Genomic DNA, 12499 nt, shown 5'->3' with positions numbered 1-12499 from the left:
AGGCGCAGGCAGGCGGGTGGCTGTGCAGCGATGGGGTCGGTGGTGGGACAGAGCTGTCCTAGGGCGTGCGTGGACTGCCCGCCTCTGGGAGAGCCTCCGCTGGGGTCTTGTTTCGGGAATTAATGCCGGTTTTTCGCTGTGTTTGTTCACGGAAGTTAAGGTAAGGGTTTACAAAGTGTAACTTTTTTCCCACCCGGATAAAATATTGCTGTGGTCGGTGAGAAACGCTGTACCTCACGGGACGTCGTTACAGTCGCTTTATCAAGAAACCGTGACCTTTACTTTCTCTGGAGCCGCAGCCGGTCCGGGGCATCCCCGATTGCATCGTGGGATCCCGGAGGGAAACGGCAGCGCCCGCAGCGCAGCTGGTCTATGGGCTGTTCCTTGGTACTCCGAGGTGCACCTGGAGCTGGCCGGAGTCATAAGGGGCTACACCAGCGGTCGTGTTGGCCGTGTTTATTCTGTTGCGTAGATATTGAATCATGCCGGATAAAATTCCAGCCGTCTTTGGGCTCTTTGCCCTCTCTCTTGAGGGTAAAACCTGCTTTTGCCATGTGGGAGGTTCTGCTTGAAGGCTTCGTCAAAACGGTTGCAGCACCCGATTCGGTGGTGATCTAAAACCAGAGAAAGCTGCTGCCGTTTGGTATGCCTTAAATTTAGGCCAGACCGTGTTAAATGAGGCTTCACGTAAAGTCGTGACCCCACTGAGAAGAGTCGAGGACACCACTCAAAGTGTTGGAGGGTAACACTGAGGGAGAACACTTGGTCTTAACCCTGTAAGATGCTGAAATAGGTGTGAGTCAAGCCACTTGGGGTATTGAATACTTCATCAGCCCTCAAACAAGGCATTTTTAGGATCTACTCCACAAACCTTTTTTCAAGGGGAAAAAGAGACGAACCAGACAACAAACCAGAAAATACGATGAGCTGGGAATTATACTCCATGCAGGTTTTGTTGTATTTAGGCAACTATATAATTCTGGGAACTTCAACTCTAGCTGACCAAAAAGTGTTCTTAAAAGAAGTGTTATTAAATTCCAGGGAGAGAGATATAAGCCTTATCTGATGAACCAGTCATAGGATCTTTGTTTAAAGTGTGCTTTAACTCATGAGTTATAAAGCACAGTGTTTGCCTGTTTTCAGTGGACTTTCCTGATTTACTTGTCCTTGAGACTTCTGGCCTTTCTATGTTACAAAACTTAGACAAAGAGAAAATTTTGGGTGTCTTGTTCTGAATTGTGAAAGCATAATTGCACACACCATTACTGAAAGAATAGGCAGGGTTCAACCCTGCAACGAGACACCCAAGTTAGCAATAATGAGGTATATAAAAAAAATACAGACTTTCTGGGAGGTGGAGTACATGGACACTGTTAGAAATCCTACTGTGTCTTTAAATGTTAGCTGTCTGGCATAAGTTTGAGTGCTACTTACTTTAAAAAAGAAAACTCTGAAGGATGCTTTTTTTTCTAGGTCTAAAAATACTAGTAGGATGTTAGAGAAAAAAAATACTAAATTTTATCAGTTGAAGACACAGGATTTGTGAAAAATTATCTAACCAGTGGCAGACGTTTTCTGGTTTTATGCTACCTATTGTCTCTAAAAATGGGGATCAGCTGGTGGTTTTTATTGAGTGGTGCACAACTCATTATTTTAACAATACTGGCTCAGCCTGAGAGGTTGCCTAGGGAATTGGTTTAATGCTTCTGTCCTTTCACCCTTTGAGGTGGGTGTCCCACAGTGACTTTGATAAAAATTACCAGTAGTTGTAAAAGAGAATAAAATTTTCACTCCATAAAAGCAAAAGAGAGGCCACCCACTATTAACAGATCCTGGTTTTGCATGAGTAGATCTGTAATTTAAAACACTGCTAAGAAATACCTGTAAAACAATTTTATGAGCATCAAAACACACGAAAAAAATACTTTCTTTTAAATATTTAGCTTCCCTTTATTTGGGAAAGGCTTTAATGCTGAAGCTGTGTATTTCTATTGGCTCTACAATGTAATCTTTCTGTAAATAGAATGATTTTCCTTTAATGAAATCTGAGTAAGATTTTTCTTTAAAGGTGTCACCCAAGACCCAGTTCAATTAAATGGATAACCTAGACAGCAAAGCCAGAGCTGCAGCTACAAAAAGTGGTGTGGTGGGGTTTTTTTCGTTTGGTTTGATGTTGGGTTTTTTTTGGTTTTTTGTTGGTTTCTTTTTTTTTTTGTAATAAGTTTAAGTCTGAATATTAAAATAAAACCCCAATAACATAAACACTCAAAAATCTGGAAAACAGGTCTGCTTCCCCTCCTGTATTATCTTCAACAGGACAGCATTTTTTTGCCTGTATTTTCAGAGGAGGCAAGATTCCCATGTATAACTGCCGTGGTCTTGCAGAAACAGCTTTAGTGCTTCAAATTTGCTTCAATGTGTTGAAATTAAGGTGCTTTAGGAGCACAGTTATTACGACTTTTTGGCATGGTAAGATGCAGAGCATGGTCTGAGCAGTCATTAGGGCTGTTGTACTTGGTGTTAAAGCCACTTATCTGCACAATGTGGTTCCCCGGGGCAAAGGAGCAGTGCTGAGCAATGTGCTAGAGTTTAATTGGTCTGAACCACTGGGTCTGGACTTTGCTGGGGATAGATGTGTCTTTGCTTCCAAGTCTGTAAGCAGAAGATGCTTCTGCTTGAGTACTGCTGAGATTGGCCAACGTTTGTGCAGAGTGATCTAATGGCCAGGAGGGAGGTGTGTGTACTCTTTTTATTTTGGTTTGGTTTTGATTTGTTTTCTCGTTTATTTTGGGATACTGGGATTGATTCTGTAACAAAAATGCCTTTTTTTTGTTCCTGGACACTGAGGGCATTATCATTACTCCAGAGGTATGAGCTTGTCCTCTGCTTTCCTGACTTACGGTGCACTTTGACGGTCATCCAGCATTACAGAAGGATTATCTAGTTGTACCTGGGTAGCAGAGAGTGATGTACAGTGAGCATTTGAGAGATGGTAAGGTAGGCTGGGAGATCCAGAAGGTGAGGAAATATCTGCTGTTGTGGAAAGGCACTTACTATGGTTCCCACAGGGGCAGTGGGAGTGCAGAGGAGTGGAATAGAGAAGTGGGCAGAGTGGCTGACAGTGGTTTGGAAACGAGCACCTGTTGTAGTCCTAGAGAAAGCCAGGGACAGGATGATGCGGATGTTCCATGCGCCTGCAGAGGCTCAGGTCTAACAATGAGCAATGCATAACTGCTTCAAGGCTGCCTGGCTGTGTGTTAAAGCAGTATATCATTCTCAGCAAGAGCTGTCCATGTGAGTCTCTTCAACCTGAAATAACTCAAGGTTGCATGCAAGAAATTTCGAGTGGAGACAAACTGTTGTGTAAAGCAGTCCATGCTCCATTACCAAATTGATTTATTGGAACTGACACACAGTTTAGGTACCTACACATACTGAGCATGACCAAACATGTCACTGAGATGGAGTACGTGATAACTGCGTGGGTCTGAATTGGGCACTGCTGAGCCTCACATTGATGTGTTTCCCATATTCTTTGCTTGATCTTAGTTCCAGCCACATATGATTGACACATTGGTTGGTAGTGTCCCTACAAGAAAAAGAGGGAAAAAAATTGGCAATTACCAACTGTCTCAATGACAAAGGCAGCAGGTCTTGTGGTTTAAAACATCTGCTTTGTAGGGGACTACGTGTCAATTGCTAAGTAATTATATATACATTTACATGGCTGGCTGTGCTGATACAAATCCTTTCCAGGCATCTTATTTTTATCTTCTCATCACATTATTTGAATTACTCTGTGCTACAGAAAAAGCAACATCCAGGGTCCTCTAGATAGAGCCAGAGCTGTAAGTTCAGCAATAGCTAGTTCAACTATGAAGAATAAGGTCTCGTATATTAACAGTGTGTTTGCAAATGGCTTCTCCAAATTATTAAATATTTACTCATAATGAGAGGTGGGTACTCCTGAGTGTGATCTGGTGTGCTGTGTATCACCTGCTTTTTACAGGGTATATTTCTGGTGGTCTCTTGAGGAAAAAAAAAGGTTCTCCTTAAAGCAAAATAACCTATGGGAGAGGAATGTTTATATTAGTTTTTAGAAAGAGAATTATTGTTTTCTAAAATTACGATAGGCAAGAGCAAAGCAAGCTTACGCTTGGCTTCATGCCTTTAAAGCATCATTTTGCTGGTGGAAAAGGTCTTAAAGTCTTAGCCAGGTATTTTCAGAAGATCTTAAACCTGTGTTATTAGCAGCTGATGGGTGAATTTCTCACTGTGTTAGATCTTCTTGAGAACATCTACTCTCTTCACTCGTGTTCTATGTTTCACACTCCAGGCAGTGATGCACATGGTGAAGTGCTGCTAAACAGATCTTCATCTAAAAGCAGGTTTCAATGTGTTCTAGGGAGACTGGGGGTCTCCTTTTGCCCACACTCAATAGTTCACCCTAGTGAGCATCAGCACCACCAAACTGAGTGGTGGGAATTACAGTTTATTTTCTTGACTGTGTGCAGTAGTGTAATTCATTGACATCTGTGAAATTTTTCATCTCCAGCATGGGAGATAAAGTTGGCTTATTTTTTTTAATATTCTTTTTCTCTTGATTTAGCTTTTTTTGCCTAAAGAATTGAGGCATGAGCCAGGAATCTCTGAAATTCCAGAAACTGCCTCTGACATCAATAAATTCCTCTGACTTTGGGACCATTAATATTGGGGTGGATGGCTCTGGGCTTTCTTTGCATTCCTGTGCCTGCTTCAAAGTGATTGATTGTTTTTAAGAAGAAATTTGAGAAAATATTAAGAAAATCTCAGAGTATAATAGAAACTGAAGATGTGTTGTTGATGATGCATTAAAAATAGCATTGCCAGTGTGGTGAAGTGAGTTCTTTATCTGGAGATTAAAATCTCCAATGTAGAAAGACTCTTGCATTCAACAGCTAGACTTTGAAATCCTTTGTGCAGCAAACCTATAAAATTATTTGAATTAGTTAATTGGTGTACAGAGAACTGGCAAAAGTAACATAAAGTTGTGTAGAGTACTGGAAAGCTGTGTAAGGGAAACATACATGTACACTTGTTCATATTTATCAGTTCCATGTCTGGTGGGATCACTGTTATGCTGAACATGGGGTGTGCAAAGTGTTTTCCAAAGCTATGCCTGCTGAGCGACAGAGGCAGCAGCGTGCCACCCTCCTGGAAATAATTCCTTAAATAGGAAAAAACCAAATTCCATTTAGGTTTCTTGAGGAATGGGGAGCAAATGCTAATTCCCTTTCAGAGTCTGTTGCCATGGGGAATCAGTTAAAATCCTTTCTAATGCCTTCCTCAGCAGCAAGTTGTGCTGACACATGCTTTTCATGACTTCCCAGAAAGAGCAGAGAAATTACTTGAAACAAAAAGTCCACCAGATTTAACAGCCACAGGAAGATTAAGGTTTGCTGGTTTTTAGTTGTTGGTAGGGCAGATAAGAAAGTTGTCCATTACACAAGCTGACATGGGTTGACTGGCCTTCTGTCTGCAATGTGTGGGCTAATACACAGCAGGGAGGACTTGCTGGGACAAACACCATGTATGGTGCAGTGTAGTGAAGTCTACCTGCTCCTCTCCTGGAAAGTGAAAGGGTAGCTTGTGGAACAAACTGTGGCCCTCTGGTGTGATCCAAGTTAGATGCAGTTATGGTTAGGCTGAACTTTACATACCGTTAGAGAATGTGCAGCTGTCACGGCCCACTCTTTACACCATGGCATTAGCTAAGTTAAGCTGGGTACAGCTTCCTGAGTGTTCCCAGTTGAATGCTGGAACTGGACAAGAAACTGAACTGCTGTAGGGGACAATGAAGGGAGCTGTGATCTGATATGGCAGTAGCAATGATACGATAATGCTATTTCAGTCTTGCTGATGTAGATAGGTAATTGCTGTAAAATGAACAAAGATTTAGAAGCATTTTTAAACACTTAAGTAAACTGACACCAGAGTCTGTCTTCATCTAGTGAATGATGTATGACTAAGATTTGTATTTAATGCTCTAATAGGGGAATAGCCAAAATGCAAGGTTAAAAAAAAATAATAAAAAAATCTGCATTTTCAGGAAACCACATCTGCCTAAAGTATATGCAAGTGCAACATCTGTGTCCTAAATCCAAACTGTCTTATGCCTTTTCCCATTTGAATAGACAACTCTGACTTCTAAGAGTTTTGGATTGCTCCCAGCAAAATCCACAGGATTTCTACTGAGCTGGCTTGCATATTCCAACACCTTTACTGCCAGCTTTGTGCCAGCACAGCTGTTCCTGTGGCCTCATGGCACATTAGATTAGGGAACTGATCTGGCAGAAAAATAAACCAAACAAAAATCACTTCTATTCCTCCAGGTCCGTTCCTAGAGAGACAAGAAAAGGATCAAATACTGGTTGTTTTTCCTTTCTATTATCAATTATTATCAGTAATATTTTTTTTCATGCTGGTGGTACTTATGGATAAATATTTGCTGTTGCAAAGGGAGTTAAACTTTTTTAAGCTTTTTGTTTATGCATGATACTTTAACTTCTGGTAAGTACCCCTACATTTCTGAAATAGTTTACACTGTAGATAGGTGAGACTTTGTTTTTTGAGTTAGAGAGCAACATTAATTTGTGGTCAAAAATGTCATTTTCTATCAGCAGGGTAGATCTTCCACTTGATGCCACTAATGTGCCTTGCCTATTCCTCATGGGTCCTATGCATCTAACCTTACCCACATTTATGCAAGTTATTTTGAGTCAGTGTTGATATTTGATTAAAGTGAAAGTCTGCACAGATGATGTATGGAACCCTTAGAGATCCTGGCTCTGTATGACAGTTAAATCTAAATCTGCATGAATTCAGACCAGCTTAAATGCTTAGCAATATTTGGGTGACTTAGTGACATAATGTAATAAGAATCCCAAGACTGCAGATGGGTGGATGCCCTGTGAAATGTTGTCATATTAGGATGTTATCTCTTCAGGTTCTGTTTTCAGGTCTGACTATGGCTAAGCTTTTCATGTGATAGCTACTTTGTTTTGTGGATACTGTTTTAAAAAAGATATAGTGCATGTTGTGCAGCAGCTGGTCTCTGAAAGCTCGAAGATTGTTTCATTAGAAGATTTGTCAATACTTTCTTTAGAAAGTAAAACCAGGGGCTAGAAACACCAGCTTTTCTAATGCAGTAAGCCTGGAAAGAGGTTCATGCTGGTGGCTACTGATGAGCTAATCTAGGAGAAATCCTTCAGCATATTTTAACATGCTCCAGGGAAGGAGTTGTTGAGGGCAAAAAATTTCCTGGTTGCAAGTTGTGGTGTAAACAGAATTGCAAATTACTTCCCTCCCTCTTTTCAGTACCTGTTATTTTGTAGTATTAGTATAACAAAGGGCTGAGCCCTAGGAACAGAGCATGTTCTGGGATAAGTCTTAACTGATTTCTACTGCAATGTGTTTGTCAAGCTGCTGAGTGCTGATGACACCTTTAGATATGATGTATGGCTTGTTCTGGAACATTTCTTTATCAAACTAGGAGGTTGTACAGACAAACCAACAATCTCAGTCCCACCTTGGCAGCCCTCATTCTGATCTTGAGGTGTGCAAGTAAATCTTTTGCTTACTCTCCAATTTAAGGCAAATCTAATGATTTCCTCTGTTCTAATACCTCTCTTCTAATCTACATATATGTGCATCTGCTGTGAAGATTAGCTAATTTGCTTGATTTTGAATATTACCTCCGTATTTAAAAAAAAAAGTTTGAAGTGGAATTTGTACTGTGATTTGGTGGGTTTTTTTTATTGCTTCTAATAACTGGAAGCTAACTGGATGCACAGGATAGCAGTCAGATTCTGAGTGTGTCTGCCGCAATCACAGCTGTCAGATTAAAGACCAGGGTTTCTCTTTGGACAGTATATTTTTCTCCTCCTTAGTGCCAGCCAGGTAGTCTTTCTGCCCTCAGATATAGATATTTGATGCTTTTAAGGGTGCTCTCTGGCCATATCTGGAGCTAATACAGTAGTATTTCCAGTCACACACTTGGTGTGTCCTTTGCTTGACCGCATTACTTTTCTCATTTCTAAACTATTTCTTGTTTGTCTGTTTCTTTATTATTCTTTTTATTTATGTCAATTGGGGTGTCCATTTTCTCTGAATTATTTTTCATTGTAAAATTTATCATTAACAGATATCTGAAACAGGTGCATGTGTCCAAAATCTGAAGTCCTCTGAATATTCAGTGTTTTCTAGACCTTCTTTCCAGTTTGACAGAATTGTCAGGCACATGCACTATGTTGGGTTTTTTTGTTGTTTTTTTGTTTGTTTTTGTTTTTACTTTGGTAGAACTTTCCACAAAATATTTGTTGTTTTCCATACACCATTTGTGCTAAAGAATACATATTTTTTTTTTTTATAAATCGTACTTTCAAAATATGCTCACTGGGTAGATACTGGTGTGAACTTTGAAGCTGGAGCTGTGGTTTTGTCAGAGGGTGGTAAACAGCAGTATCTGTCCTGTTATTGGGAACGATTCACAGCATCTGATTAACTTAATACTGTTATCTGTTGAAGTGCTTCAGAAACAAGAAGGGGAGAGGGCAGCTAAGAAAAAGTGAGATTAGCAATCTCTCCACCCGTACACTGTTTGCTTGACTACCTGTTAATCTATCTGAGCATTCTCAAGAGAGCTGTGCAGTGGACCCCCAACTGCACAGGCAGAATTTGGCCTGGTGCTAAATGGACATGTGCCTAATACCCTCTTCACATTTTGGACCTGCACAGGTCCAGGTTAAATATTGCAGATAAATATTTAGATTGTGCTGCTGCTCTCAAAACCAGCTTCCTGCTAACTGTAGCAGTCAGCCTGGGCTGAGAACATATTCTGCTCAAGTGTTGGTCACCCTCCAGCTGCTGGTGTTGTGACTCACTGGAATGAGCATCCTATTCCTCTGCAAAATTCACTAAAGCCTGGGGTTTTTAGTGCAAGAAGGAAAACTGGAACATACAGTGACACCAGTGTGTCAGGTGTTCTTGGTGTTAAGCCTCTTGTAATAAGAAGCATTTATCACAACCTAGACAGCATATGTATCATCTTCTAGATTCAGAAGTATCTTACACATTGATCTCTGTAACTTGTGTAATAAAATAATTTCATAATGTATGCATATAGAAAAAATTCTCTTGTAAGGAGCTTACCCACTGTGTTGATAACAACAACAAAAAAAATATTTGTTAATCTCACCCAGCTATCTGGGGTCAGTACTGGAACTGGTGCTGTTCAACATCTTTGTCTGTGACACAGACAGTGGGTTTGAGTGCAACCTTAGGAACCTTACTGACACCAAGCTGTGTGGTGTGGTTGACATGGTGGATGGAAGGGATGACATCCAGAGGGACCTGGACAGGCTCAAGAGGTGGACCAGCACAAACCCCAAGAACTTCAACAAGGCCAAGTGCCAGGTCCTGCACATGGGCTGGGGCAATGCCAAGCACAGCTACAGGCTGGGCAGAGACTGGATTGAGAGCATCCCTGAGGAGAACAGCTGGAGAGTATTGGTTGACAAAAAGCTCAGCCTGACCCTGCAATGTGCACTTGCAGCCCAGAAAGCCAGCCATATGCTGAACTAGATCAAAAGGAGTGTGGCCAGCAGGTTGAGATGGGATTCTACCCCTCTACTCTGCTCTTGAAGACCCTACCTGCAGTACTGCTTCCACCTCTGGAGCCCCAAATATAAGGGATGTAGATCTGCTTCAGTGAGTCCAGGGGAGGGCCACACGTGCTTGGAGGCCTGGAGCATCTCTCCTATGGAGACAGGCTGAGAGATCTGGGGTTGTTCACCCTGGAGAAGGCTTGGGGGAGGACTTATAATAGACTCCCAGTACCTAAAGAGGGCCTAAAAGAAAGCTGGAGAGGGATTTTCTATAAGGACATATAGTGATAGGATAAGGGAGAATGGCTTTAAACTGACAGAAGGTAGATTTAGATTAAATATTATGAAGAAATTTTTTGCTGTAAGGGTGGTGAGGCACTGGCACAGGTTGCCCAGGGATGTTGTGGATGCCCCATCCCTGGAAGTGTTTAAAGTGAGGTTCAATGGAGCTTTGAGCAGCCTAGTCTAGTGGAAGGTGTCCCTGCCTGTGGCGGGGGAGTTGGAACTAGATGATCTTTAATATCCCTTCCCACCCTAACCATTCTCTGATTCTGTATCTACAGATACATATATATGCATGCGTACATGCATGAATACATAAGTTTAATTTTCTTGTATCAAACTCTTTGAGCAAAATCAGTTTACTTCCATTAATAGCTCTTTTGTAAAGAACAGTTCATTAGAAATAATCATAGCTCTTCTAAAGGATGTCTTTTATGGAACACAGTACTAAAATACTACAAGAAATCTGGAGAAGGACTTTTTATAAGGGCATGTAGCGATAGGACAAGGGGGAATGGTTTTAAATTGAAAGAGGGTAGATTTAGAATTAGGTATTAGGAAAAAATTCTTCACTATAAGGATGGTGAGATACTGGAATAGAACCTATGGTTGCCCCATCCCTGGAAGTGTTTAAGGCTAGGTTGGATGAAGCTTTGAGCAATCTGGCCTCTAGTGGAAGGTGTCCCTTCCCATGATGGGGGTTTGATAGATGATCTCTAATGTCCCTTCCAACTTCAACCATTCTATGATTCTGTGAAAATAACACAGCTGCCACACATTTAGTAAAAATTAATTGGCTAAAATAGAAAATATTGTTCTTTTAAGTTCGTGTGTTTCTACAGACCACATAATGGACTCCCTTGCTCCCTGCCTGTAAATTCACTTTATCCAGGTATAAAGTAGATGGATTCTTGACATGCTGGAGTAATATGTCTCTTCACTTGAGTGGTGAAGCACTGGTTACCACTTTGAATGTGCCAGGCTCAGGACTGAACCTGCAGGAATTCTGTTTGATGTGAAAGAGTGGTACCCCTAAGGTGAGAAATTTGCAGAGTGGAAAAGTTAGGCATGTTTTCAACTCTTTCTGAATTGGTTGCTTTATCAACTACACAAACTGATTTTGAACTCAGATTTATATCTACTCAGGATCTTCATAACTTTTTGCCAAAATAGGTTTGGTGGTACAAGTCCTTTCCTACTTAAACATATACTTACTGGCACTTTTTACTCATATAGCATATTCTACATGACCTAAAGAGGGTATTCTTTTTCTGCTATATTGTTGTTGAAATGGTGCAAATTTTTGAACAGTTCCATTTGAGTATCATTTGAGATAATGGTATTTTGGTCCAAAGTGTGTGATTGTTTGGTTTCTTGTTTGCTTTTTTTTTTTTTTGTAATATAAAGCATGATCTTGGCTGGGCACTCCCAGAGCTCTGTGACAGAGAAAGCAAATAACTTTCAGGGCCATCCAAATAATTGCTGGCATTTCTTAGGAAGGTTTTCTTACAGGATGTTTGTGTCAGCTGATACACAGCTACTTTGGGATTCTGCCTTCATCCCTGATGTGCCAGGGAGAACCTTTGTTCTAAGGGGCCACTGTGGTGTGGGAGAGCCCTTTGTGCAAGAACAAAGGAGTGTTGAATCAGCAGGAGCCGTGAGAGGGAGGGGCCTGAAGGGCTTCTTTCAGTGGCACTGCATATATGTATTGATGACAATATTTTCCGCATAAATCTCCCCTGTGGTATGAGTTCTGTGTGGGAGCTGAGCAGGAGATAACTTCTCTTTTTATTTTGTATAAATTCTTAGTGATGAATACTTGATATGAGTTTCTTAATTAAAAACATGGTGCCACTTGCATTTTTATAACCTAAAATCAAAAAGCCTGGCACTAGGCTGGGCCATGATACTTTCAAAGTGTAGGAATAATTTCACTAACAGCTTGTGCCTTACTAATTAATGCTAGAAGAGTAACCCTAGCTATTGCAAGCTATAATGAAAGCTTGTGTCTGACAAGGGCGAAAGTCCAAGAAACATAGAAGATGAAGTCTGGCAGAGGGAGCGGGTATTACTGCTTGGCATTCCAAATTTTATGCCTTTAGTGTAAACAATACATGGGCCGTGCCCAAAACACATACTGCAATGGAGACTGATAGGTTTAAGATAGAGCACCAGAACAGGTGTTTTTGACTCACACTTGCAGTGGATCCCCCCACATATCTCCTCCCCAGAGAGGCAACAGTATAGAGGCAAATCCTGTATGTGCAGCAGCAACCTCCTCACAAACCTGTGACAGGAATATTGTAGACATCATGTGAGTATTAGCCTATCAGTCTCTAATACTTGCACCGATCAACAGTGCAAGTAAACATTAACATAATTTTTCACTTTTTCACAAGTAATTGGCTTCAGCCCGATGCTAGCTGTTTTTTCTGCAAGGGAAAACCTGTCCTTGCTTCAGACAGAGTGCCCCTGGCAGGAATGGCTGTGACATCCCACCAGATCTGACAGCTCGTTGGCAGGAGAGGAGGCTGTCTCCCCCTCTGCCTTGCCTCCACGTTGCAGGATGCTGC

The sequence above is a fragment of the Melopsittacus undulatus genome, chromosome 6 (assembly GCF_012275295.1).
Source record: "Melopsittacus undulatus isolate bMelUnd1 chromosome 6, bMelUnd1.mat.Z, whole genome shotgun sequence".
In the NCBI taxonomy this organism is placed as follows: Eukaryota; Metazoa; Chordata; class Aves; order Psittaciformes; family Psittaculidae; genus Melopsittacus; species Melopsittacus undulatus.
Note: the sequence above shows the minus strand (reverse complement) of the source record.